Genomic DNA, 24,631 nt, shown 5'->3' on the forward strand with positions numbered 1-24,631 from the left:
GAAATGCAACAAACACCCTAGTTGAAGTGTTTTTGATTTACATGTTGTAAAAGGTACAAAACAGAGGACTTTGAAAATATGACTTCAATAGATGACACCAAGCAATCACATTGTGTTTGTATTTTAAATGGAATGTTTAGGAGACACAATGTCTGATTATAACCATGGTGTGGAGATGCCGGAGTTGGACTGGGGTGGACAAATGTAAGAAATCACACAACACCAGGTTATAGTCCAACAGCTTTATTTGAAATCACAAGCTTTCGGAGCGCTGCTCCTTCGTCAGGTGAAGTGGAGAGATGCATAAAGACACAGCTTATATAGTCAGAGAATAATGTCAGATGTTTACAGGTAATCTTTCTAACTGCCATTTATCACACCTCGGCAGAGAGATAATCAGTTTAGCCAATATTAAGAATTGAATTGAATATCTTCATAAGAATGGCATCAAAGAGATAAATCTGTAATAACCATTTGTTAAATAAATTTTTAAACATCTACACAACAGACAGGATTCTGAAAGTTAACAGCTAAATTGACAGTAAGAATAGAAAAGAATTCAACAGAAGATGACTAGAGATAATTAGCTTACATTAACAGAAAACTTCAAAGGATAAACCACTAAAAAAAGATATAAAATAGAGCTTTTCAAATAGAAAGTCAGAAGTCGCTGGAAAGGGCAAGCGATTCTCAACTTCAGAGGCAGGCTCTGTAAGTTTTTAACTCTTTGAGTCTCGGATCAGGAGGTACTCTCATTTGATTTTGGTGGATATTCTGGATTAGAAATAATAAGAAATGTAAAAATGTACGAAGTTAGGATTTGAGAATAAGGATCTCTGAGAATAAGAAATGTAAGCTATTTGTATTTTGAACTGTTAAAGTCGCGATTGACTCAACAGCTGTTAACTGTATGTCGGCTCTTAAATAAATCTATATATATTTAGAATTGTCTCAAATAGTATTTCTGTATCAAACTTGCGAACTCAATCTCTGTACACACTTTTGTGAGGAGTTGCAGAATTCTGGGGGGTATTCCGAACCCTCATAATATCTGGAAGGTTACAGTCTAGTTAAACTTATTAAAAGTGCTATCTGGAAGACGATAACATCTTCAAGTCATTCCTTTTTTTATTAGAGAGATATAGCCTGGATCTTTAGACCCAATTAAGCGTCTTATAGAATTTGGCTATCTCTAACTTTAGTTGAAGGTGAACGTCTGGGGAATATGCCTGATCTGGGGTAGCCTGAAAAGGGCAAGGACTAGTAATTATCCCTTCAGTGGGACCTACAGTCTCTGTCACAGGTGGGGCAGATGGTGGTTGAAGGGGCGGGTGGGTGGGGTGCTTGGGTTGACGTGCGCTCCTTCCGCTGCCTGCGCTTGGCTTCCGCTTGCTCCCGGCGAAGAGACTCGAGGTGTTCAGCGCCTTCCCGAATGCTTCTCCTCCACTTTGTGTGGTCTTGGGCCAGGGATTTCCAGGTGTTGGTGGGGATGTTGCACTTTTTCAAGGGGGCTTTGAGGGCGTCCTTGAAGCGTTTCCTCTGCCCACCTGGGGCTCTCTTGCTGTGCCGGAGCTCTGAGTAGAGCGCTTGTTTTGGGAGTCTCGTATCGGGCATGCGGGCAATGTGACCCGTTCATTGGAGCTGATCGAGCGTGGTCAAAGCTTCGATGCTGGGGATGTTGGCCTGAGCAAGGATACTGATGTTGGTGTGCCTATCCTGCCAATGGATTTGCAGGACCTTGCGGAGGCAGCATTGGTGGTACCTCTGCAGTGCTTTGAGGTGCCTGCTGTACATGGTCCATGTCTCTGAGGCATGCAGCAGGGCGGGTATCACTGCTACTCTGTAGACCATGAGCTTAGTGCCGGGTTTGAGGTCCTGGTTTTCAAACACTCTCTTCCTCAGGCGACCGAAGGCTGCACTGGCACACTGAAGGCGGTGTTGGACTTCATCATCAACATCTGCCCTTGTTGACAGTAGGCTCCCTCAGTACTGCCACTCCAACAGTGCAGCTCTCCCTCAGTACTTCCCCTCCGACAGTGCAGCACACCCACAGTACTGCCCCTCCTACATTGCAGCGCTCCCTCAGTACTTCCTCTCCAACAATGCAGCACTCCCTCAGTACTGCTCGTCCGACAGTGCCGCGCTCCCTCAGTACTGCCCCTCCGACAATATAGCACTCCCTCAGTACTGTCCTTCCTACAGTGCAGGGCTCCTTCGGTACCGCCCCTCCGACAGTGCACCACTGCCTCAGCACTGCCCCTCTGGCAGTGCAGGGCTCCTCCGGTACCGCCACTCTGACAGTGCACCACTCCCTCAGTACTGCCCCTCCGACAGTGCAACGCTCCCTCAGTACTGCCCCTCCGACAGTGCAGCACTCCCTCAGTAATGCCCCTCCGACAATGCAGCACTCCCTCAGTAATGCCCCTCCGACAGTGCAGCACTCCCTCAGTACTGCCCGTCCGACAGTGCAGCGCGTCCTCAGTACTGCCCCTCTGACAGTGCAGCGTTTCCGACATTGCATTGCTCCCTCAGTAGTACCACTCCGACAGTGCAGCGCTCCCTCAGTACTGCACCTATGACAGTGCAGCGCTCCATCAGTGCTGCCCTTCCGAATGTGCCGCGCTCCCCCAGTACTTACCCTCAGACAGTGCGGTGCTCCCTCGGTGCTGACCCTCTGACAGTCCAGTGCTCACTCAGTACTGACACACCGACAGTGCAGCAATCCCTCAATACTGCCCCTCCGACAGTACAGTATTCCCTCATTAATGTCTTTCCGACCGTGCAGCACCTCCTCAGTACGGCCCCTCCGACAGAGCAGAGCTCCTTCAGTACTGTCCCTCCAACAGTGCAGCACTCCCTCAGGACTGCCCCTCTGACAGTGCAGAACTCCCTCAGTACTTAACCTCCGACAAAGCAGTGCTCCCTCAGTACTGCCCCGCTGACAGTCCAGTGCTCCCTCAGTACTGCACCTATGATAGCGCAGCGCACCCTCAGCACTGCCCCTCCGACAGTGCAGCGTTCCCTCAGTACTGCCAATCCAACTGTGCAGTGCTCCCTCAGTACTGCACCTATGATAGCGCAGCGCACCCTCAGTGCTGCACCTCCGACAGTGCAGGAGTCCCTCAGTACTGACCCTCTGACAGTGCAGCACACACTCAGTACTGCCCCTCCGACAGTGCAGCGCACCATCAGTACTGACCCTCCAACAGTGCAGCGCTCCCTCAGGACTACCCCTCCGACAGTGCGGCTCTCCCTCAGTACTGCCCTGCCGACAGTGCAGCACTCCCTCATTACCGCCCGTCCGACAGTGCAGCGCTCCCTCAGTACTGCCCCTCCGACAGTGCAGCGCTCCCTCAGTACTGCACCTCCGACAGTGCGGCGTTCCCGCAGTGCTGCCCCTCCGACAGTGCAGCACCCCCTCATTACTGCCAATCCGACAGTGCAGCCCTCCCTCAGTACTGCCCCTCCAACAGTGCAGTGCTCCCTCAGTACTGACATTCCAACAGTGCAGCACTCCATCAGTACTGACCCTCCAACAGTGCAGCGCTCCCTCAGTACTGCCCCTCCGAAAGTGCAGCGCTCCCTCAGTACTGCCCCTCCGACATTGCGGTACTTCTTCAGTACTGCCCCTAGGACAGTGCAGCGCTCACTCAGTACTGCCCCTCCGGCAGTGCAGCGCTCCCTCAGTACTGCCCCTCGGACAGTGCGGCGCTCCCACAGTACTGCCCCTCCAACAGTGTAGCGCTCACTCAGTACTGCCCCTCCGGCTGTGCAGCGCTCCCTCAGTACTGACCCTCCAACAGTGCAGCGCTCCCTCAGCACTGCCCCTCTGAAAGTGCAGAGCTCCCTCAGTACTGCCTCTCCGACAGTGCAGCGCTCCCTCAGGACTACCCCTCCGACAGTGCGGCTCTCCCTCAGTACTGCCCCGCCGACAGTGCAGCACTCCCTCATTACCGCCCGTCCGACAGTGCAGCGCTCCCTCAGTACTGCCCCTCCGACAGTGCAGCGCTCCCTCAGTACTGCACCTCCGACAGTGCGGCGTTCCCGCAGTGCTGCCCCTCCGACAGTGCAGCACCCCCTCATTACTGCCAATCCGACAGTGCAGCCCTCCCTCAGTACTGCCCCTCCAACAGTGCAGTGCTCCCTCAGTACTGACATTCCAACAGTGCAGCACTCCATCAGTACTGACCCTCCAACAGTGCAGCGCTCCCTCAGTACTGCCCCTCCGAAAGTGCAGCGCTCCCTCAGTACTGCCCCTCCGACATTGCGGTACTTCTTCAGTACTGCCCCTAGGACAGTGCAGCGCTCACTCAGTACTGCCCCTCCGGCAGTGCAGCGCTCCCTCAGTACTGCCCCTCGGACAGTGCGGCGCTCCCACAGTACTGCCCCTCCAACAGTGTAGCGCTCACTCAGTACAGCCCCTCCGGCTGTGCAGCGCTCCCTCAGTACTGACCCTCCAACAGTGCAGCGCTCCCTCAGCACTGCCCCTCTGAAAGTGCAGAGCTCCCTCAGTACTGCCTCTCCGACAGTGCAGCGCTCCCTCAGTACTGCCCCTCCGGCAGAGCAGCACTCCCTCAGTACTGCCCCTCCGACAGTACGGCGCTCCTTCAATATTGCCCCTATGGCAGTGCAGCACTCCCTCAGTGCTGCCCCTCCAACAGTGTAGCGCTCCCTCAGTTCTGCCCCTCCGACAGTGCTGCACTCCTTCATAACTGCCCCTCCGGCAGTGCAGCACTCCCTCAGTACTGCCCGTCCAACAGTGCAGTGACCCTTCAGTACTGCCCATCCGACAGTGAAGTGCTCCCTCAGTATTGCCCCTCCGACAGTGCATCTCTCCCTCAGAACTGCCCCTCCGACAGAGCAGTGCTCCCTCAATACTGCCCCTCCGACAGTGCAGCGCTTCCTCAGTACTGCCCCTCTGACAGTGCGGGGCTCCCTGAATACCGCCCCTCCAAAAGTGCAGCACTCCCTCAGTACTGCCCGTCTGACAGTGCAGCATTCCTTCAGTACTGCCCTTCCAACAGTGCAGTGCTCCCTCAGTAATGCCCCTGCGGCAGTGCAGCATTCCCTCAGTACTGACCCTCCGACAGTGCAGCACGCCCTCAGTACTGCCCCTCCGACAGTGCAGCACTCCCTCAGTACTGCCCCACTGACAGTGCCGCACTACCTCAGCACTGCCCCTCTGACAGTGCAGCGCTCCCTCAGTACTGCCCCTCTGACAGTGCAGCACTCCCTCAGTACTGCCTCTCCAACAGTGTAGCGCTCCCTCAGTACTACCCCTCCGACAGTGCAGCATTCCCTCAGTACTGCCCGTCCAACAGTGCAGCGATCCTTCAGTACTGCCCCTCCGACAGTGCAGTGCTCCCTCAGTACTACCCCTCCGACTGTGCATCGCTCCCTCAGTACTGTCCCTCCAACAGTGCAGCGCTCCCTCAGTAATGCCCTCCAATGGTGCAGAACTCCCTGAGTACTGCCCTTCCTACAATGCAGCGCTCTCTCAGAACTGTCCCTCCGACAGTGCAGCCCTTCCTCAGTACTGCCCCTCCGACAGTGCAGCACTCCACCAAGACTGCCCCTCTGACAGGGCAGTGCTCCCTCAGTCCTGCCCCGCCAACAGTGATGCACTCCCTCATTACTGCACCTCCAAAAGAGCAACACTCCCTCAGGACTGCCCATCCGACAGTGCAGCGTTCCTTCAGTACTGCCCCCCCAACAGTGCAGTGCTCCCTCAGTAATGCCCGTCCGACAGGTACAGCGCTCCCTAAGTACTGACCCTCCAACAGTGCAGCACTACCTCAGTACTGCCCCTCCAACAGTGCAGCGCTCCATCAGAATTGACCCTCCAACAGTGCAGCGCGCCCTCAGTACTGCCCCTATGAAAGCGCAGCCTTCCCTCAGTACTGCCCCTCTGACAGTGCAGCAAACTCTCAGCACTTCCCCTCCAACAGTGCTGCACTCCCTCAGTACTTCCCCTCCAACAGTGCAGCATTCCCTCAGTACTGTCCCTCCGACAGTGCAGCACACCCTCAGTACTGCCCGTCTAACAGTGCAGCAATCCCTCAGTACTACCCATCCGACAGTGCAGCGCTCCCTCAGTACTTTCCCTCCGACAGTGCAGCGCTCCCTCAGTACTGACCCTCCAACAGTGCTGCACTCCCTCAGTACTGCCCCTCCGACAGTGTTGCATTCCCTCAGTGCTGCCCCTCCGACAGTGCAGCGCTCCCTCAGTGCAGCCCCTCCGACAGTGTGGCGCTCCCTCAGTACTGCCCCTCCGACAGTGCGGCGCTCCCTCAGTACTGCCCCTCCGACAGTGCTGCACTCCCTCAGTACTGACTCTCCAAAAGTGCAGCGTTCCCTCAGTACTGACCCTCCAACAGTGTAGCACTCCCTCAGAACTGCCCCTCCTACAATGCTGCATTCCCTCAGTACTGACTCTCCAACAGTGCAGCGCTTCCTCAGTACTGCCCCTCCTATAATGCAGCACTCCCTCAGAACTGTCCCTCCAACTGTGCAGCACTCCGTCAGTACTGCCCCTCCGACAGTGCAGCGCTCCCTCAGTACTGCCCCTCCGACAGTGTAGCGCTCCCTCAGTACTGCCCCTCCGACAGTGCAGCGCTCCCTCAGTACAGCCCCTCCAACATTGCGTCGCTTCCTCAGTACTGGCCTCCGACAGTGCAGCTCTCCCTCAGTTCTGCCCCTCCGACAGTGCAGCACTCCTTCAGTACTGTCCCTCCGACTGTGTAGCGCTCCCTCCGTACCATCCTTCCAACAGTGCAGCGCTCCCTCAGTACTGCCCATCAGACAGTGCAGCGCTCCATCAGAATTGACCCTCCAACAGTGCAGCGCGCCCTCAGTACTGCCCCTCTGAAAGCGCAGCCTTCCCTCAGTACTGCCCCTCTGACAGTGCAGCAAACTCTCAGCACTTCCCCTCCAACAGTGCTGCACTCCCTCAGTACTTCCCCTCCAACAGTGCAGCGCTCCCTCAGTACTGCCCCTCCGACAGTGTAGTGCTCCCTCAATCCTGCCCCTCTGACAGTGCAGTGCACCCTCAGTACTGCCCCTCCGACTGTGCATCGCTCCCTCAGAACTGCCCCTCCGAAAGTGCAGAGATCCTGCAGTACTGCCCCTCCGACACGCAGCACTCCCTCAGTACTGCCCCTCCAACAGTGTAGCGCTCCCTCAGTCCTGCCCCTCTGACAGTGCAGTGCACCCTCAGTACTGCCCCTCCGACTGTGCATCGCTCCCTCAGAACTGCCCCTCCGACAGTGCAGCGCTCCCTCAGTACTGTCCCTCCGACAGTGCAGCGCTTCCTCAGTACTGCCCGTCTAACAGTGCAGCAATCCCTCAGTACTACCCATCCGACAGTGCAGCGCTCCCTCACTACTTTCCCTCCGACAGTGCAGCGCTCCCTCAGTACTGACCCTCCAACAGTGCTGCACTCCCTCAGTACTGCCCCTCCGACAGTGCAGCGCTCCCTCAGTGCAGCCCCTCCGACAGTGCTGCACTCCCTCAGTACTGCCCCTCCGACAGTGCAGCGCTCCCTCAGTGCAGCCCCTCCGACAGTGTGGCGCTCCCTCAGTACTGCCCCTCCGACAGTGTGGCGCTCCCTCAGTACTGCCCCTCCGACAGTGCTGCACTCCCTCAGTACTGCCCCTCCAACAGTGCTGCACTCCCTCAGTACTGCCCCTCCGACAGTGCAGCGCTCCCTCAGTGCAGCCCCTCCGACAGTGTGGCGCTCCCTCAGTACTGCCCCTCCGACAGTGCGGCGCTCCCTCAGTACTGCCCCTCCGACAGTGCTGCACTCCCTCAGTACTGACTCTCCAAAAGTGCAGCGTTCCCTCAGTACTGACACTCCAACAGTGTAGCACTCCCTCAGAACTGCCCCTCCTACAATGCTGCATTCCCTCAGCACTGACTCTCCAACAGTGCAGCGCTTCCTCAGTACTGCCCCTCCTATAATGCAGCACTCCCTCAGAACTGTCCCTCCAACTGTGCAGCACTCCGTCAGTACTGCCCCTCCGACAGTGCAGCGCTCCCTCAGTACTGCCCCTCCGACAGTGCAGCGCTCCCTCAGTACTGCCCCTCCGACAGTGCAGCGCTCCCTCAGTACTGCCCCTCCGACAGTGCAGCGCTCCCTCAGTACAGCCCCTCCGACATTGCGTCGCTTCCTCAGTACTTTCCCTCCGACAGTGCAGCTCTCCCTCAGTTCTGCCCCTCCGACAGTGCAGCACTCCTTCAGTACTGTCCCTCCGACTGTGTAGCGCTCCCTCCGTACCATCCTTCCAACAGTGCAGCGCTCCCTCAGTACTGCCCATCAGACAGTGCAGCGCTCCATCAGAATTGACCCTCCAACAGTGCAGCGCGCCCTCAGTACTGCCCCTCTGAAAGCGCAGCCTTCCCTCTGTACTGCCCCTCTGACAGTGCAGCAAACTCTCAGCACTTCCCCTCCAACAGTGCTGCACTCCCTCAGTACTTCCCCTCCAACAGTGCAGCGCTCCCTCAGTACTGCCCCTCCGACAGTGTAGCGCTCCCTCAATCCTGCCCCTCTGACAGTGCAGTGCACCCTCAGTACTGCCCCTCCGACTGTGCATCGCTCCCTCAGAACTGCCCCTCCGAAAGTGCAGAGATCCTGCAGTACTGCCCCTCCGACACGCAGCACTCCCTCAGTACTGCCCCTCCAACAGTGTAGCGCTCCCTCAGTCCTGCCCCTCTGACAGTGCAGTGCACCCTCAGTACTGCCCCTCCGACTGTGCATCGCTCCCTCAGAACTGCCCCTCCGACAGTGCAGCGCTCCCTCAGTACTGTCCCTCCAACAGTGCAGCGCTTCCTCAGTACTGCCCCTCCGACAGTGCAGCGCTCCCTCAGTACTGTCCCTCCGACAGTGCTGCACTCCCTCAGTAACGCCCTCCAACAGTGCAGCACTCCCTGAGTACTGCCCCTCGTTCAATGCAGCACTCCCTCAGAACTGTCCCTCCAACTGTGCAGCACTCCCTCAGTACTGCCCCTCCGATAGTGCAGCCCTTTCCCAGTCCTGCCCCTCCAACAGTGCTGCACTCCCTCATTACTGCCCCCCAAAAGTGCAGCACTCCCTCAGGACTGCCCATCTGACAGTGCAACATTCCTTCAGTACTGCCCCTCCAACAGTGCAGTGCTCCCTCAGTAATGCCCCTTCGACAGTGCAGCACTCCCTCAGTACTGACCCTCCAGCAGTGCAACACTGCCTCAGTACTGCCCGTCCGTCAGTGCAGCACTCTCTCACTATTGACCCTCCGACAGTGCAGCGCTCCCTCAGTACTACCTCTCCAACAGTGCAGTGCTCCCTCAGTAATGACACTCTGACATGTGCAGTGCTCCCTAAGTACTGACCCTCCAACAGTGCAGCAGTCCCTCAGTACTGCTCCTCCGACAGTGCGGCGCTCCCTCAGTACTGTCCCTCTGAAATTGCAGCGATCCCTCAGTACTGGCCATCCGTCAGTGCGGCGCTCCCTCAGTAATATCCCTCCTGGAGTGCAGCGCTCACTTAGTACTGTCCCTCCGACAGTGCAGCACCCCCTCAGTGCTGCCCCTCCGACAGTGCAGCATTCCCTCAGTACTGACACTCCAACAGTGCAGCACTCTCTCACTATTGACCCTCCGACAGTGCAGCGTTCCTTCAGTACTGCCCTTCCAACTTTGCGGCGCGCCCTCAGTACTGCCCCTCTAACAGTGCAGCGCTGACTCAGTTCTGACCCTCCAACAGTGCAGCGTTCCCTCAGTACTGCCCCTCCGACAGTGCTGCGCTCCCTCAGAACTGCCCCTCCTACAATGCTGCATTCCCTCAGTACTGACTCTCCAACAGTGCGGCGTTCCCTCAGTACTGCCCCTCCGACAGTGTAGCACTCCCTCAGAACTGCCCCTCCTACAATGCTGCATTCCCTCAGTACTGCCCCTCCGACAGTGCGGCGCTCCCTCAGTACTGCCCCTCCGACAGTGCAGCTCTCCCTCAGTACTGCCCCTCCGACAGTGCAGCTCTCCCTCAGTACTGCCCGTCCGACAGTGCGGCGCTCCCTCAGTACTGCCCCTCCGACAGTGCAGCACTCCCTCAGTACTGCCCCTCCCACAGTGTGGCGCTCCCTCAGTACTACACTGGAGTGTCAGCTTAGATTTTTGTGCTCAAGTCTGTGGAGTGGAGCTCGAACCCACGACCTTCTGACTCAGAGGCGATAGAAAGGAGCGACCCACTAAGCTTGAGCTGACACTAAATGCAAACAATGAGTATGACATGGCTACAGACATCTACAACATTTATGAGAAGTGCTCACTGAATAGCTTGTGTCGTGCCATAATGTTGAATGACCGTTGTGAAGATTGAGACACTGGTGATGTTGATATCAACTTGCATTTATATAGAGCCTGTAATGCAGAAAAACATCCAAAGGTGTTTTGAAGAGGCCTGAAGAAAAATTGTCCGCCCAGCCAACGAACAAGAGATTAGGATGGGTGACCACAAGCTTGATCAAAGAGTTGGGGTTTAAGGAGGATCTTAAAGGAGGAGAGGTGGAGGAGTTAAGGGAGGTAATTCCAGAACAAAAACTGGGGACACACTAAAATGAAATGATTGACACCAGGTTCTGAAGTTGGAGATTGATTTCCACAGAATATACATCCAACCTCTAACAGCAAGCAATGATAGATAGAAGAGAACTGAAACTCAGGAAGACCAAAGCCATCATTTTCAGTCCTCCATCACCGCCCCCACTGCCTGGCCACTGAATCCATCGCTCTCCCCGTCACTCACTCAGGCTCAACCAGACCTCATGAAACTTTGGATTTGTACGTGACCCAGAGCTGAGCTTCAAAACCCACTACCATAATTCTGGCCTTTTCATTATTGACTATTCCAACACTTCCCTGGCTAGCCTCCCAAATTCTACTCTCCATAAACTGCCACTCAAATCCTAACTCGCACCAAGTCCCGTTCAACCAGCACCCCTGGGCTCACTGACCTACATTGGCTGCCGGTTAAACAACGCCTCGATTTTAAAATTCTCCCCCTTGTTTTCAAATCCATCCATGGCCTCGCCCCTCCCTCTCTCTGCAACCTCCTCCAGCCTCACAACCCCCCGAGATCTCTGCGCTCCTCCAACTCTGGCCTCTTGCAGGTGCCCGATTTCCATCGCTCCACCATTGGTGGCCGTGCCTTCAGCTGCCTGGGCCCTAAGCTCTGGAATTCCCTCCCTAAATCTTTCTGCCGTTCACTTTCCTCTTTTAAGACGCTCCTTAAAATGTATCTTTTTGACCAAGCTTTTGGTCACCTGCCCTAACGTCTCCTTATGTGACTCGGTGTCAAATTTTGTTTTTGGTAACGCTCTCTGTGACGTGCCTGGGGACGTTTTGCTGTATTAATAGAAGTTGTTGTTGTTGTTTTGTCTGGCCCCCCTTCCCTTCACCCCCCCATTGGTGGCCATGCCTTCAGCCACCGTTGCCCCACTCTCTGTAATCCCCTCCCTCAACCCCTCTGCCTCGCCACTTCTCTCTCTTCCTTTAAAAGCCTCCTCAAGGCCCCATCTTTCTGACCCAGCTTTCGCTCGCTCTGTCACTCTCCAGCTGGGCCTCCTCCTGTCTATTTCCATTTCAGAAGCACCTTGGGACAGTTTCTACGTTAAAGGCACTATCTAAATGCAAGTTGTTGTATCGAATCTTAGACAAGCACAATTCCTTCCTCCAAAATCTATCCATGTCAGTGCGGGGAATTATAAAGTTTCTTTAGCTTTATTCCAGCGCACTGCACTCCTAAGAATAATGCAATTGAATTATAAAATTATTTCATACCAATATGTAAACTAATATTTAAAACTCAAGGTTCCGCATGACACGCTATTCCTTAATTATAAATTTAATGAATGTAACACTCCTGCTAAGAATGTCAGCATCAATTCGCTGTGAGTTCTAATGGAGACGGTAAATTGAAATTAATTATAACATTAATGCATCGGGATCTCTAATTTTCCAACTGAAATGAAATCTGCGCTGTAATTTCATTAATTCTAGATGGGTGGTTTTCTTCAGTATTTGATAAGACTGTCGTGAGCTTTGTGGGGGGAGAAAATAATGAAGTGCATGAAATGCCTGTCACCAAATTGACAACAAGCAGCTCTCTCGGCAAGTTCACAAATTGCAGGCGGTGAAGCAACAAATGATGACAAGGAGACGCCAGAGAGGAAATGATTCACAAGAGACGACCGGCAGCCGAGCGCTGAGCATCTTCCACAAGCCAACTGGTGAAAGGAAAGAAAGACTTGCATTTCTATAGCGTCTTTCACCACCACCGGACGTCCCAAAGCGCTTCACAGCCAATGAAGTACATTTTGGAGTGTAGTCACTGTTGTAATGTAGGAAACGCGGCAACCAATTTGTGCACAGCAAGCTCCCACAAACAGCAATGTGAGAATGACCAGATAATCTGTTTTAGTCATGCTGATTGAGGGATAAATATTGAGCTAGGACACCGGGGAGAACTCCCCTGCTCTTCGTCGAAATAGTGCCATGGGATCTTTACGTCTACTTGAGAGGGCAGACAGGGCCTCGGTTTAATATCTCATCCGATAGTGCAGCACTCCCTCAGTACAGCCCCTCCGAGAGTGCAGCACTCTCTCAGTACTGCCCCTCCGACAGTGCAGCACTCTCTCAGTACTGCCCCTCCGACAGTGCAGCGCTCCCTCAGTACTGCTCCTCCGACAGTGCGGCACTCCCTCAGTACTGCCCCTCCGACAGTGCGGCGCTCCCTCAGTACTGCCCCTCCGACAGTGCGGCGCTCCCTCAGTACTGCCCCTCCGAGAGTGCAGCACTCTCTCAGGACTGCCCCTCTGACAGTGCAACGCTCCCCCAGTACTGCCTCTCCGACAGTGCAGCACTCCCTCAGTACTGCCTCTCCGACAGTGCAGCACTCCCTCAGTACTGCCCCTCCGACAGTGCAGCACTCCCTCAGTACTGCCTCTCCGACAGTGCAGCATTCCCTCAGTACTGCACTCGGAGTGTCAGCCTGGATTTTTGCGCTCAGGTCTCTGGGGTGGGACTTGAACCCACAACCTTTTTGACATAAAGCACTATGGGGGAGAAATTCAGTATCACCCCATTTGGGGCGCCGTTATCGGCCGTGCGCCAAATTTAGCGCCTGGCGCTAATTATCGCCTCCGACGGCAAACTTGGCTTTTATCGCCCCTGGAGGTGATTGGAGCGCTAAATCAGGTGCTCCACACCTCTCTTAAGGCGCTAATGTCAAGGAGCAAGGCGCTACCTCACAGTGCTGACGAAGCTCATGTGATGTCAGTCAGCAATGGAACACAGACACACTGGCGCCGGCCAATTCTTAAAAGGGTGTTCTGACGAATGGGCATCGACCTGAAACGTTAACTCTGTTTCTCTCTTCACAGATGCTGCTTGACCTGCTGAGTTTCTCCAGCATTTTCTGTTTTTATCTTAAAGGGGAGGGTCGATCTTGCTCTCCATCCACACCCTGCTCATTGCAGCCTTGAGTCTCGGCCTGGACAGACCTGTACATCAATTCTGCCGGAAAGAACAATGGAGAGGCCCAGGGAAAGAGCTCAGAGTGCAGCCCCCACAGTCTCTTCTAAATCGATACAAGGAAGGGCAAATCAAAATGAACCTGCAAAGTGCTGCTCAGTACTGTGGTAAACCACTGTTATTGTTGTTCACTGTTGTTGTTGTTGTTGCACACTGTTGTACCTATGCATGCCTCAGCATGTCTCTGCTGGCTCCGCCCCTGGCTCCACCCACAGGCCCAGGTACAAAGGTGATTGCCCTGCAGCCCCCTGCCTTCTTGGAACCCAGTCGACCACGAGAGGCATGCTCTGTTCTTTGCTAATAAAAGCCTTTAGTTACTCTCCTAACTCTCCGTCTTTTATGAGTAATTGATAGCGCATCAATTTTATTAGCAAAAACAAAATGTCGACATTTGCTGAACAGCAGGCTGCTGCACCAAACGCTGAACAGCAGGCTGCTGAACCAAACGCTGAACAGCAGGCTGCTGCGAGCCCTCAGACCAACATGCCTGGACCTAGACCCCCAAGAAGCGGGTTCGGCTACCAAATTTGCGCATTGGCTGCGTTGCTTCGAGGCCTACCTGCAAGCCTCAACTGTGACCCTGGACGAAAATAAGTTGGAAATCCTGGCCTCAAAGGTGAGCCACCAAGTTTATACAATAATCCAGGACGCGACGACCTACGCGGCGGCTATCGATCTGCTAAAAGGGCAATACGCACGCCCGGTAAATACGGTCTATGCCAGGCACCTCTTAAGATCCCGCAGACAGCAGCCCGGGGAATCGGTGGAGGCCTTCCTACGGGCACTACGGATACTCGGCCGAGACTGCGATTGCAAAGAAGCATCAGCCGCAGCACACACGGAGGGACTGATCCGAGATGCTTTCGTTGCGGGTCTAAGGTCCGACTACTCCCGGCAGAGACTGTTGGAAAAGGGAGAAATGGACCTGAGAAAGGCAGTGTCCCTCGCGCTCTCGCTCGACGCGGCCCACAGGAATATGGACGCCTTCTCCCCTAACCGCTCCGCAACGTGGACGCCACAACCTTGGGTCATGGGACCGCCACCTTCAACTGCTGCTGCGATGTCCAAGGCACAGAAATGTTATTTTTGTGGCCAGGCAAAACACCCCAGAGCACGCTGCCCGGCGAGAAACGCTACCTGCTCCGGCTGCGGGAAGAAAGGACACTATGTCAGCGCCTGCAAAGGTAAAACCGCTAACGCCAGCAGCGCCGCGTGCGAACCGTGGGGGCAGCCATCTTGTCCGCCATCTTGGGCTCCCCCAGCCACGTGGGGATCGGGACCATGGGCGCCGCCATTTTGTCCGCCATCTCGGACGTCTCCAACTTCAACCACGGGGGACCCGGACTCAACCACCGCCTCATCTGACGACCACATCGACTCGCTCGACCATACGCTGGCCTCCGTGACGCTGCACCAATCTCTCCCTCATCAACTGTCCAGGTCCATGATGGACATTACGGTAAACGGCCACGCCACTACCTGCCTTTTTGACAGCGGGAGCACGGAAAGCTTTATCCACCCCGACACGGTGCGCAGTTACTCTCTCCCGGTACTGCCGACGCGACATCGGATCTCTTTGGCTTCCAAAGCCCAGTCAGCGGACGTCGGTGGCTATTGTGTAGTGACCCTTTCAGTAAGGGGCACGGAATACAAAAATTTTAAACTCCTGGTCCTGCCCCATCTTTGCGCTGCCGTTCTACTGGGGTTGGATTTTCAGTGCCACCTTAAGAGTGTCACATTAGCGTACGACGGACCCCTCCCCCCACTCACAGTCTGCAGCCAGCAGTTTTTAAATCGCCCGCCGCGCACCATTTGCAGCCTCTCCACCCTTAAAGTCCCCCCCCCCTCCTTGTTCGCTAACCTCACCCGCGACTGTAAGCCCATCGCTACCAAAAGCAGGCGGTACAGTGCCGGGGATAGGAGCTTCATAAAATCCGAGGTAGCAAGACTCCTGAAGGAAGGGATTATTGAAAGTAGCACCAGCCCATGGCGAGCACAAGTGGTGGTAGTGAAGACTGGCGAAAAACAGCGCCTAGTTATTGACTACAGCCAGACGATCAATCGCTACACCCAGCTAGATGCATACCCACTCCCCCGCATATCTGACATGGTCAATCAGATAGCACAATACCGGGTGTTCTCGACGATTGATCTGAAGTCGGCATACCACCAGCTCCCCATCAGGGCTGAGGACCGCCAGTACACAGCTTTTGAAGCTGACGGTCGTCTCTACCACTTCCTCAGAGTTCCCTTCGGCGTCACCAACGGGGTTTCAGTCTTCCAACGGGAGATGGGCCGGATGGTCGACCAGAACGCGCTCCAGGCCACTTTCCCCTATCTAGACAACGTCACCATCTGTGGCCGCGACCAGCAGGACCATGATGTTAATCTAGAGAAATTCCTCCGTACGGCCCAGCGGCTGAACCTAACATACAACAAGGACAAATGTATGTTTCGTACCAAGCGCCTTGCCATTCTTGGCTGTGTAGTGGAGAACGGAGTCATCGGCCCCGACCCCGGCAGGATGCGCCCCCTTATGGAGCTCCCCCTCCCCCACTGCCAAAAAGCACTGAAGAGATGCCTAGGGTTTTTCTCGTACTATGCTCAGTGGGTGTCCAACTATGCGGACAAAGCCAGACCCCTCATCAAGTCCACCTCCTTCCCCCTGACAGCAGAGGCCTGTGCAGCCTTCACTCTCATAAAAGGAGATATTGCGAAGGCCACAATGCACGCAGTGGATGAGTCCATCCCTTTCCAAGTGGAGAACGACGCATCCAACTTTGCCCTAGCTGCAACCCTTAACCAGGCGGGGAGACCCGTGGCCTTTTTCTCAAGGACCCTCCAGGGCCCCGAGATTCGACACTCCTCTGTCGAAAAGGAGGCCCAGGCCATTGTGGAAGCTGTGCGACATTGGAGGCATTACCTGGCCGGAAAACGATTTACCCTGCTCACTGACCAGCATTCAGTAGCTTTTATGTTTAATAATAAGCAGAGGGGCAAAATCAAGAACGACAAGATCTTGAGGTGGAGAATTGAACTCTCCACCTACAATTACGATATCTTGTACCGGCCCGGGAAACTCAATGAGCCCCCAGATGCCCTATCACGTGGTACATGCGCCAACGCGCAGGTCGATAGACTGAAGACCCTCCACAATGACCTCTGCCACCCGGGGGTCACCAGGTTTTTTCACTTCATCAAATCCCGTAACCTGCCCTACTCCATCGAGGAGGTCAGGACCATGACCAGGAACTGCCAAATCTGTGCCGAGTGCAAACCGCATTTTTATAGGCCAGACAGAGCAAGCCTGATCAAAGCCACGCGCCCCTTTGAACGGCTGAGCGTCGATTTTAAAGGGCCCCTCCCCTCCTCCGACCGCAATGTGTACTTCCTCAACATAATTGATGAGTACTCCCGTTTCCCGTTTGCCATCCCTTGCTCAGACATGACCAGTACCACGGTCATTAAATGTCTGAATGACCTCTTCGCCTTGTTCGGTTTCCCTAGCTATATTCATAGCGACAGGGGCTCATCCTTTATGAGCGACGAACTCCGGCAGTACCTGCTCTCGAGAGGTATCGCTACAAGCAGGACCACCAGCTACAACCCCCGGGGGAATGGCCAGGTGGAAAGGGAGAATGCGACGGTCTGGAAGGCAGTCCTTTTAAACTTGAAATCTAAGGGCCTTCCGACCTCTCGCTGGCAGGAAGTCCTCCCTGCGGCGCTCCATTCCATTCGGTCACTGCTCTGTACAGCCACCAATGCTACCCCTCACGAGAGAATGTTCTCCTTCCCCAGGAAGTCCACATCGGGGATCTCGTTACCGACATGGCTGACTTCTCCAGGACCCGTCCTACTGCGGAAGCACGTGAGGTCCCATAAGACGGACCCCCTGGTCGAGAGGGTGAGCCTCCTCCATGCCAACCCTCAGTGTGCTTACGTGGTGTACCCAGACGGGCGGGAGGACACAGTCTCCATACGAGACCTCGCACCTTCGGGTGCTCCCGAAACACCTCCCTCGCCACCCACTACTACCCACGCCTACCCCCAGTACGCTTACATAGCATACCCAGACGGGCGGGAGGACACAGCCCCCACACGAGATCTCGCACCTTTGGGTGCCCCTGAAACACTACCATTGCCATCCACCACTACCCACAACCCAACCCCGCTAGACGGCATGCCGCAGCCCCAGGACCCGTCATTGACCACCCAACCATTCAATGAGACGCCAGATTCAACGTTGGATGCTGCACCATCACCGCCGCCACCACGACGATCAGGACGGCATGCAAGGCCACCTGATAGACTCACTTACACGAACCTTTAGTACACTTCACCCCGCCGGACTCAATTTTAAACAAGGGGTGAATGTGGTAAACCACTGTTATTGTTGTTCACTGTTGTTGTTGTTGTTGCACACTGTTGTACCTATGCATGCCTCAGCATGTCTCTGCTGGCTCCGCCCCTGGCTCCACCCACAGGCCCAGGTACAAAGGTGATTGCCCTGCAGCCCCCTGCCTTCTTGGAACCCAGTCGACCACGAGAGGCATGCTCTGTTCTTTGCTAATAAAAGCCTTTAGTTACTCTCCTAACTCTCCGTCTTTTATGAGTAATTGATAGCGCATCAAGTACCCAAAACTCCTTCACACAGCGTTGAATCTCTCCAGAAGTCTCTCTCTCTCTCTCAGAATGTGTGGTGCAAAAATGTCACCGACAAAAAAAGGCAGGAAGCGGTTGCCTTTAAATAGCGCTCCCCCAGTCCCTTTCTGACAGCAAAATGCTCCCCTCAACCTGTCATTGCTAGCGGCAGGCGGTAAGGCAGGGGGCGCCACTCGATATCCGGTCCGGGGCGTTAACGGGGTGTTGCACACTCGACTGATGTTACAATCTGCCAGCGCAGGAGATCGTGGCAGTAGTGTTTAGCGCTGCCACAAAATGTCTAGTTAATTTCACGAGCGGCGCAAACATCGCCGCGCACGGGTGCTAGTTGCTTTGCGCCCCATTAGCGCCCTCTTAAGGCGCTAACGGGGGCGCAAACAACTGAATTTTTCCCCCAATGAGTTTTGCTCCAAATGAGACTCACTCCCAATGATTGTGACTCCCAGTGACTGACACTTTGCAGCTCTGCACTGACCCTTCAGACTCAGAGGCAGGGGGACTAGCCACTGAGTCACAGCTAACATATTTTGTAGAAATAATAGTTGCAGAACCTGGGCCAGTCACACTGCTATTTCAGTATCGTGCATTTGTTAATAACCTGAGGACTTTTGATTGAGTAAATAAGGAGAAACTGTTTCCAGTGGCAGGAGGGTCGGTAACCAGAGGACACAGAGTGAAGGTAATCGGCAAAAGAACCAGAGGGGAGATGAGAATGTTTTTACGCAGCGAGTTGTTCTGATCTGGAACGCGCTGCCTGAAAGGGCGGTGGAAGCAGATTCAATAGTAACTTTCAAATGGGAATTGGGTGAATACTTGAAGGGGAAAAATTCACAGGGCTTTGGGGAAAGAGCAGGGGGAGTGGGAATAATTGGAGAGCTCGTTCAAAGAGCCGGCACAGGCACGATGAAACATAGAAACATAGAAGATAGGAGCAGGAGTAGGCCATTCGGCCCCTCGAGCCTGCTCCGCCATTCAATGAGATCATGGCTGATCATCCAAACTCAGTACCCTGTCCCTGCTTTCTCCCCATATCCTTTGATCCCTTTAGCCTTAAGAAATATATCTAACTCCTTCTTGAATATATTTAATGAATTGGCCTCAACTGCCTTCTGTGTGGTAGAGAATTCCACAGGTTCACCACTCTCTGGGTGAAGAAATTCCTCCTCATTTCAGTCCTAAATGGCTTACCCCTTACCCTTAGACTGTGACCCCTGGTTCTGGACTCCCCCGCCATCGGGAACATCCTTCCTGCATCTAGTCTGTCTAGTCCTGTTAGAATTTTATAAGTTTCAATGAGATCCCCTCGCATTCTTCTAAACTCCAGCGAGTATAAGCCCAATCGACCCAATCTCTCCTCATACGTCATTCCTGCCATCCCAGGTATCAGTCTGGTGAATCTTCACTGCACTCCCTCCATGGCAAGATCATTCTTCCTCAGATAAGGCGACCAAAACTGCACACAATACTCAAGGTGTGGTCTCACCAAGGCCCTGTACAACTGCAGCAAGACATCCTTGTTCCTGTACTCAAACCCTCTCACTACGAAGGCCAACATACCATTTGCCTTCTTAACCGCCTGCTGCACCTGCATGCTTACCTTCAGCGACTGGTGCACAAGGGCACCCAGGTCTCTTTGCACTTCCCCTTCTCCCAATCTATTGCCATTCAGATAATAATCTGCCTTCCTGTTTTTGCCACCAAAGTGGGCCGAATGGCCTCCTTCTGTGCTGTACAGTTGTATGATTCTAATAGTCAAAGCACTAAAGGTCTCGTTAATGTACCCGAATCTTTTATACCTCCCTGGGTGAGAGTGGTGAGCTGGGAATCTTTTTGCGTCCACATTTTAAGTGTTCCAATCTGTTGGTTGAGATTTCTGCTGCAGTAGGTTAAAGATTTGCATATTAAAGGAGCCGAACGCCTCCTTCAGGCACCCTGGGTGACTAAAAGTCACCCGAGCCGATATAGCGCCCAACGCCATCCTGGTGTAGTTTGGACAAAGCAGATTGTGAAATTCCAAGGTCCAACACCGTGAGTTAAATTTCCCCCCCTCCAGTTTCAAAAAGTGAAAAACTGAAGGTGGCAAATGGAAAAATGGAGAGCTGGCTATTGTAATGTAAAAGGGGGCCCCTCCACACACATCTACTATCACTATTACCAATGTGGAGGCTATGGAAATAAAGGTTCCCCACTCTCGTTCGTCGTGTATTCCTGACTGATATAATCGCAAATCAAACTCTAACCTGGTCCACAAGGTGCTGAAGCAAAAAAGCAAATGTAAAGCAGATGAACATTAAAGAAGGGCTTAATTCATCAGAATTGTCACATCATTCGAGATGTCGGCATCGCTGGTTGCGCTGCAGCCTGACTTGAAACTGATGCTCAGCAAGCATTTTGTGCTGAAGGTTTCCCTGTGGTGAGCTGATGAATGGGGGCTGGCTGCCCACAGCACACTGTCTCCAGAGTGTGGAATTCCAATTCCCAGTCCGGGCTGTCTGGCCCACCGAGGGGTTCCCTGTCTGACTGCACGCCACGCATAAAACCTGAGAAAGCAGCAAAGGCAGAGAAAGAAACCCAGAGACAGACTGTTCGATGGACTGATCCTGGAGCAATGCTGAGCTCATCGAGATAAATTACATCGAATTCCACAGCACAGGAACAGGCCATACGGCCCAGCTGGTCTGTGCTGGTCTTCATGCCCTACACCAGCCTCCTCAAACACCATTCACTTCATCTGCCCCTATTATCGTATCGTTTATTTCTGTCAAAAACAGAAATATTAAAGGCGAAAATATACTGTTACCGAATATTTTCAAATGCACACTGAACGGGCAGCATTTTAACTTTCGACAATATTGTAAACCGGACATCAGATTCCTCAGAGTCCACATCACGGAAGACCTCTCCTGGTCCCTCAATACCTCCTCTCTGGTGAAGAAGGCCCAGCAGCGCCTACATTTCCTAAGGAGGCTGAAGGGATGTAACCTGTCACCCCTGATCCTCTCTAACTTTTACCGCTGCACAATAGAGAGCATCCTGACAAACTGTATCACAGTATGGTATGGCAGCTGTAGCTACTATGACCGGAAAGCCCTGCAGCGGGTAGTCAAAACTGCCCAACGCATTACCGGCACCCGGCTACCGACCATAGAGCACATATACCAGAAACGCTGTCTACGGAGGTCACGGTCCATCATCAAAGACCCTACCCACCCCAGCCACAGTCTGTTCACCCTCCTGCCATCTGGGAGACGCTACAGATGCATTCGCACCCGTACGACCAGATTTAGGAACAGCTTCTTTCCCAGGGCTGTCATCCTACTGAACTCCACAAATAAACTCTAAAGCCTGCACATCTGCCAATGCACTTTATTATGGTTATATTTATGTTAATGTATTACAAGCCAAATGTATGTTGAATGTTTAAATGTCTTAATCTAAATGTACACTCTCGGGAGCCGCAAGCCTACATTTCGTTGTACTGCACTTGTGCACTAACAATGACAATAAAAGTTGATTTGATTTTGATTTGATTTGAGATTAACCCCCAATATTAGATTATGTAAACTGGGCATGTTCCCACTGGAAAAGAGAAGCATGAGAGGTGATGATTGCTGTTTTTAGAATTCTAAAGGGACTGGATAATGTCGACTGTGACGCGCTGTCTCACTGTGTCCAGAACAGTGGAATCAGAAGACAGGGCCTGTGCCTAAAGAGGGAAATTCAAAACTAATCTGCGGAAACAAAATTTCAGTGAGCGAGGGGTCAATCTGTGGAATAGGCTCCCGAGGGAGGTGGTGCGAGCAGACAGTGTTAATCCATTCAAATGCAAATGAGAGAGATTTCTTTCAGAAAATAACATTTTGGGATCCAGTATGTGAGTAATTGGAGATGTGACGTGTGGTGCGTGATCGGGAGGAACAGGTGACTTTGGACCTCTGGTTCCCAAAGCTCTCCCCCACTGGGGGTTTTCCTCGCCTCGTGTCTGGGTCTGTTGTAGATTCATTGATCGAGATTGATCGCTGGGATTAGTCAACAACTCCATTATCGTTGGATCGTGCGATGACCAGGCTGGTAGAAGGTGAACTAGAGGGGCCTCGGTCTATGTTCGTCCAGCAATTCCTGTGTTGCTATACACAATCGAAAGGAAAATGGGGAGATGTGCAGCGGGCGGCCAATCCAACTTCACCTGTTTTACAATATCGGCAAAAGTTTAAATGACCTCCAATGTGTCTGTTTGACATTCTCCTCTCCACTGCTTTAATGGAAGTGTTAACTAGTTTAAAATAAATAGGTACGTACTGCCACAGGAGTGAGCTTATCGTAGAATCATAGAAATTCACAGCACAGAAGGAGGCCATTCGGCCCATCGTGTCCGTGCTGGCCGACAAAGAGCTATCCAGCCTAATCCCACTGTCCAGCTCTCGGTCCGTAGCCCTGCAGGTTACGGCACTTCAAGTGCACATCCAAGTACTTTTTAAATGTGGTTAGGGTTCCTGCCTCGACCAGCCTTTCAGGCAGTGAGTTCCAGACCCCCACCACCCTCTGGGTGAAGAAATCTCCCCTCAACTCCCCTCTAAACCTCCGACCAATTACTTTAAATCTATGCCCCCTGGTTATCGACCCTTCTGCTAAGGGAAAGAGGTCCTTCCTATCCACTCTATCTAGGCCCCTCATAATTTTATACACCTCAATTAAATCTCCCCTCAGCCTCCTCTGTTCCAAAGAAAACAACCCCAGCCGATCCAATCTTTCTTCATAGCTAAAATTCCCCAGCCCAAGCAACATCCTCGTAAATCTCCTCTGTACCCTCTCTAGTGTGATCACATCCTTCCTGTAATGTGGTGACCAGAACTGTACGCAGTACTCTAGCTGTGGCCTAACTAGTGTTTTATACAGTTCTAGCATAACCTCCCTGCTCTTGTATTCTCTGCCTCAGTTAATAAAGGCAAGTATCCCATATGCCTTCTTAATCACCTTGTCTACCTATCCTGCTACCTTCAGGGATCTGTGGACATTCACTCCAAGGTCCCTCTGTTCCTCTACACTACTCAGTGTCCTACCATTTATTGTATATTCCTTTGCCTTGTTAGCCCTCCCCAAACGCATTACCTCACACTTCTCTGAATTGAATTCCATTTGCCACTGTTCTGCCCACCTGACCAGTTCAATGATATCTTCCTGACATCTTTTAGCATTCCCGCCTCTGAGTCAGAAGGTTGCACATTCGAACCCTGCTTCAGACAGTCCCGGCGAGTAGAGACCGGAGCTCTGGCTCTGAATTAACATTGAAAATGTCTATGTAATCAGTCACAATCAATGTTCCCTGTAATTTTTTGGGGGGGGCCTGCGGCACCTTAAACAGGTTGCGCAGCCCATCAAAATTCTGTACATGCGCACTTTTTTTCAATTTAATAGCTGACTCACCGGCTGCGCAGGACCCCTAGAGTAAAGGGAACATTGGTCACAGTGGGAATTTCCTATGTAAACAGTGCCCAGTAACACCATAGTTGCAAGCTGTGGCCACTAGGTGGCAGTGTAGCCCCCCTGTATCACTGATACACCAATGCCAAGGGAGATCTATCAGTAACATATATCAGACTTGTACAACATGTGAAGTGCGAGTGAGAAAAATAAACAAGGTATTGGTTACATTTCAAAGACGTCTTAAGATTTGAAGAGGACGCCAAAATAAAAAATATATTGTTTGTGCGTAACAAAAAAAGGAATCTGATCACAAGAAATAGTAAGAAGTTAGCTGAACACGATACAATTGCCCTGATATGCAAGTTGGTCAAATTTGCAGATGACACCAAACTAGGAGGGGCAGTGGACACAGAACAGGCAATTCAGCAAGTACAGAATGAGATGTACAAGCTATGTGAGTGGGTAGAACAATGGCAAACGAAAATTAATGCAGATAAGGCTAAAGTGCAACACATAGGAAGGAAACATAGATGACACACACGAACTCCACGAGGGCTAAGGATGAAACTCGGAGTCTTTAGTAGACTCGACTCGGCACTATTCCAAAGAAACATAGAAACATAGAAACATAGAAGATAGGAGCAGGAGTAGGCCATTCGGCCCCTCAAGCCTGCTCCGCCATTCAATGAGATCATGGCTGATCATCCAAATTTAGTACCCTGTCCCTGCTTTCTCCCCATATCCCTTGATCCCTTTAGCCTTAAGAAATGTATCTAACTCCTTCTTGAATATATTTAATGAATTGGCCTCAACTGCCTTCTGAGGTAGAGAATTCCACAGGTTCACCACTCTCTGGGTGAAGAAATTCCTCCTCATCTCTGTCCTAAATGGCTTACCCCTTATCCTTAGACTGTGACCCCTGGTTCTGGACTCCTCGGCCATCGGGAACATCCTTCCTGCATCCAGTCTGTCCAGTCCTGTT

Source organism: Somniosus microcephalus, chromosome 1 (genome assembly GCF_052327205.1).
Source record: "Somniosus microcephalus isolate GS21.2 chromosome 1, FLI_Smic_1.0, whole genome shotgun sequence".
In the NCBI taxonomy this organism is placed as follows: Eukaryota; Metazoa; Chordata; class Chondrichthyes; order Squaliformes; family Somniosidae; genus Somniosus; species Somniosus microcephalus.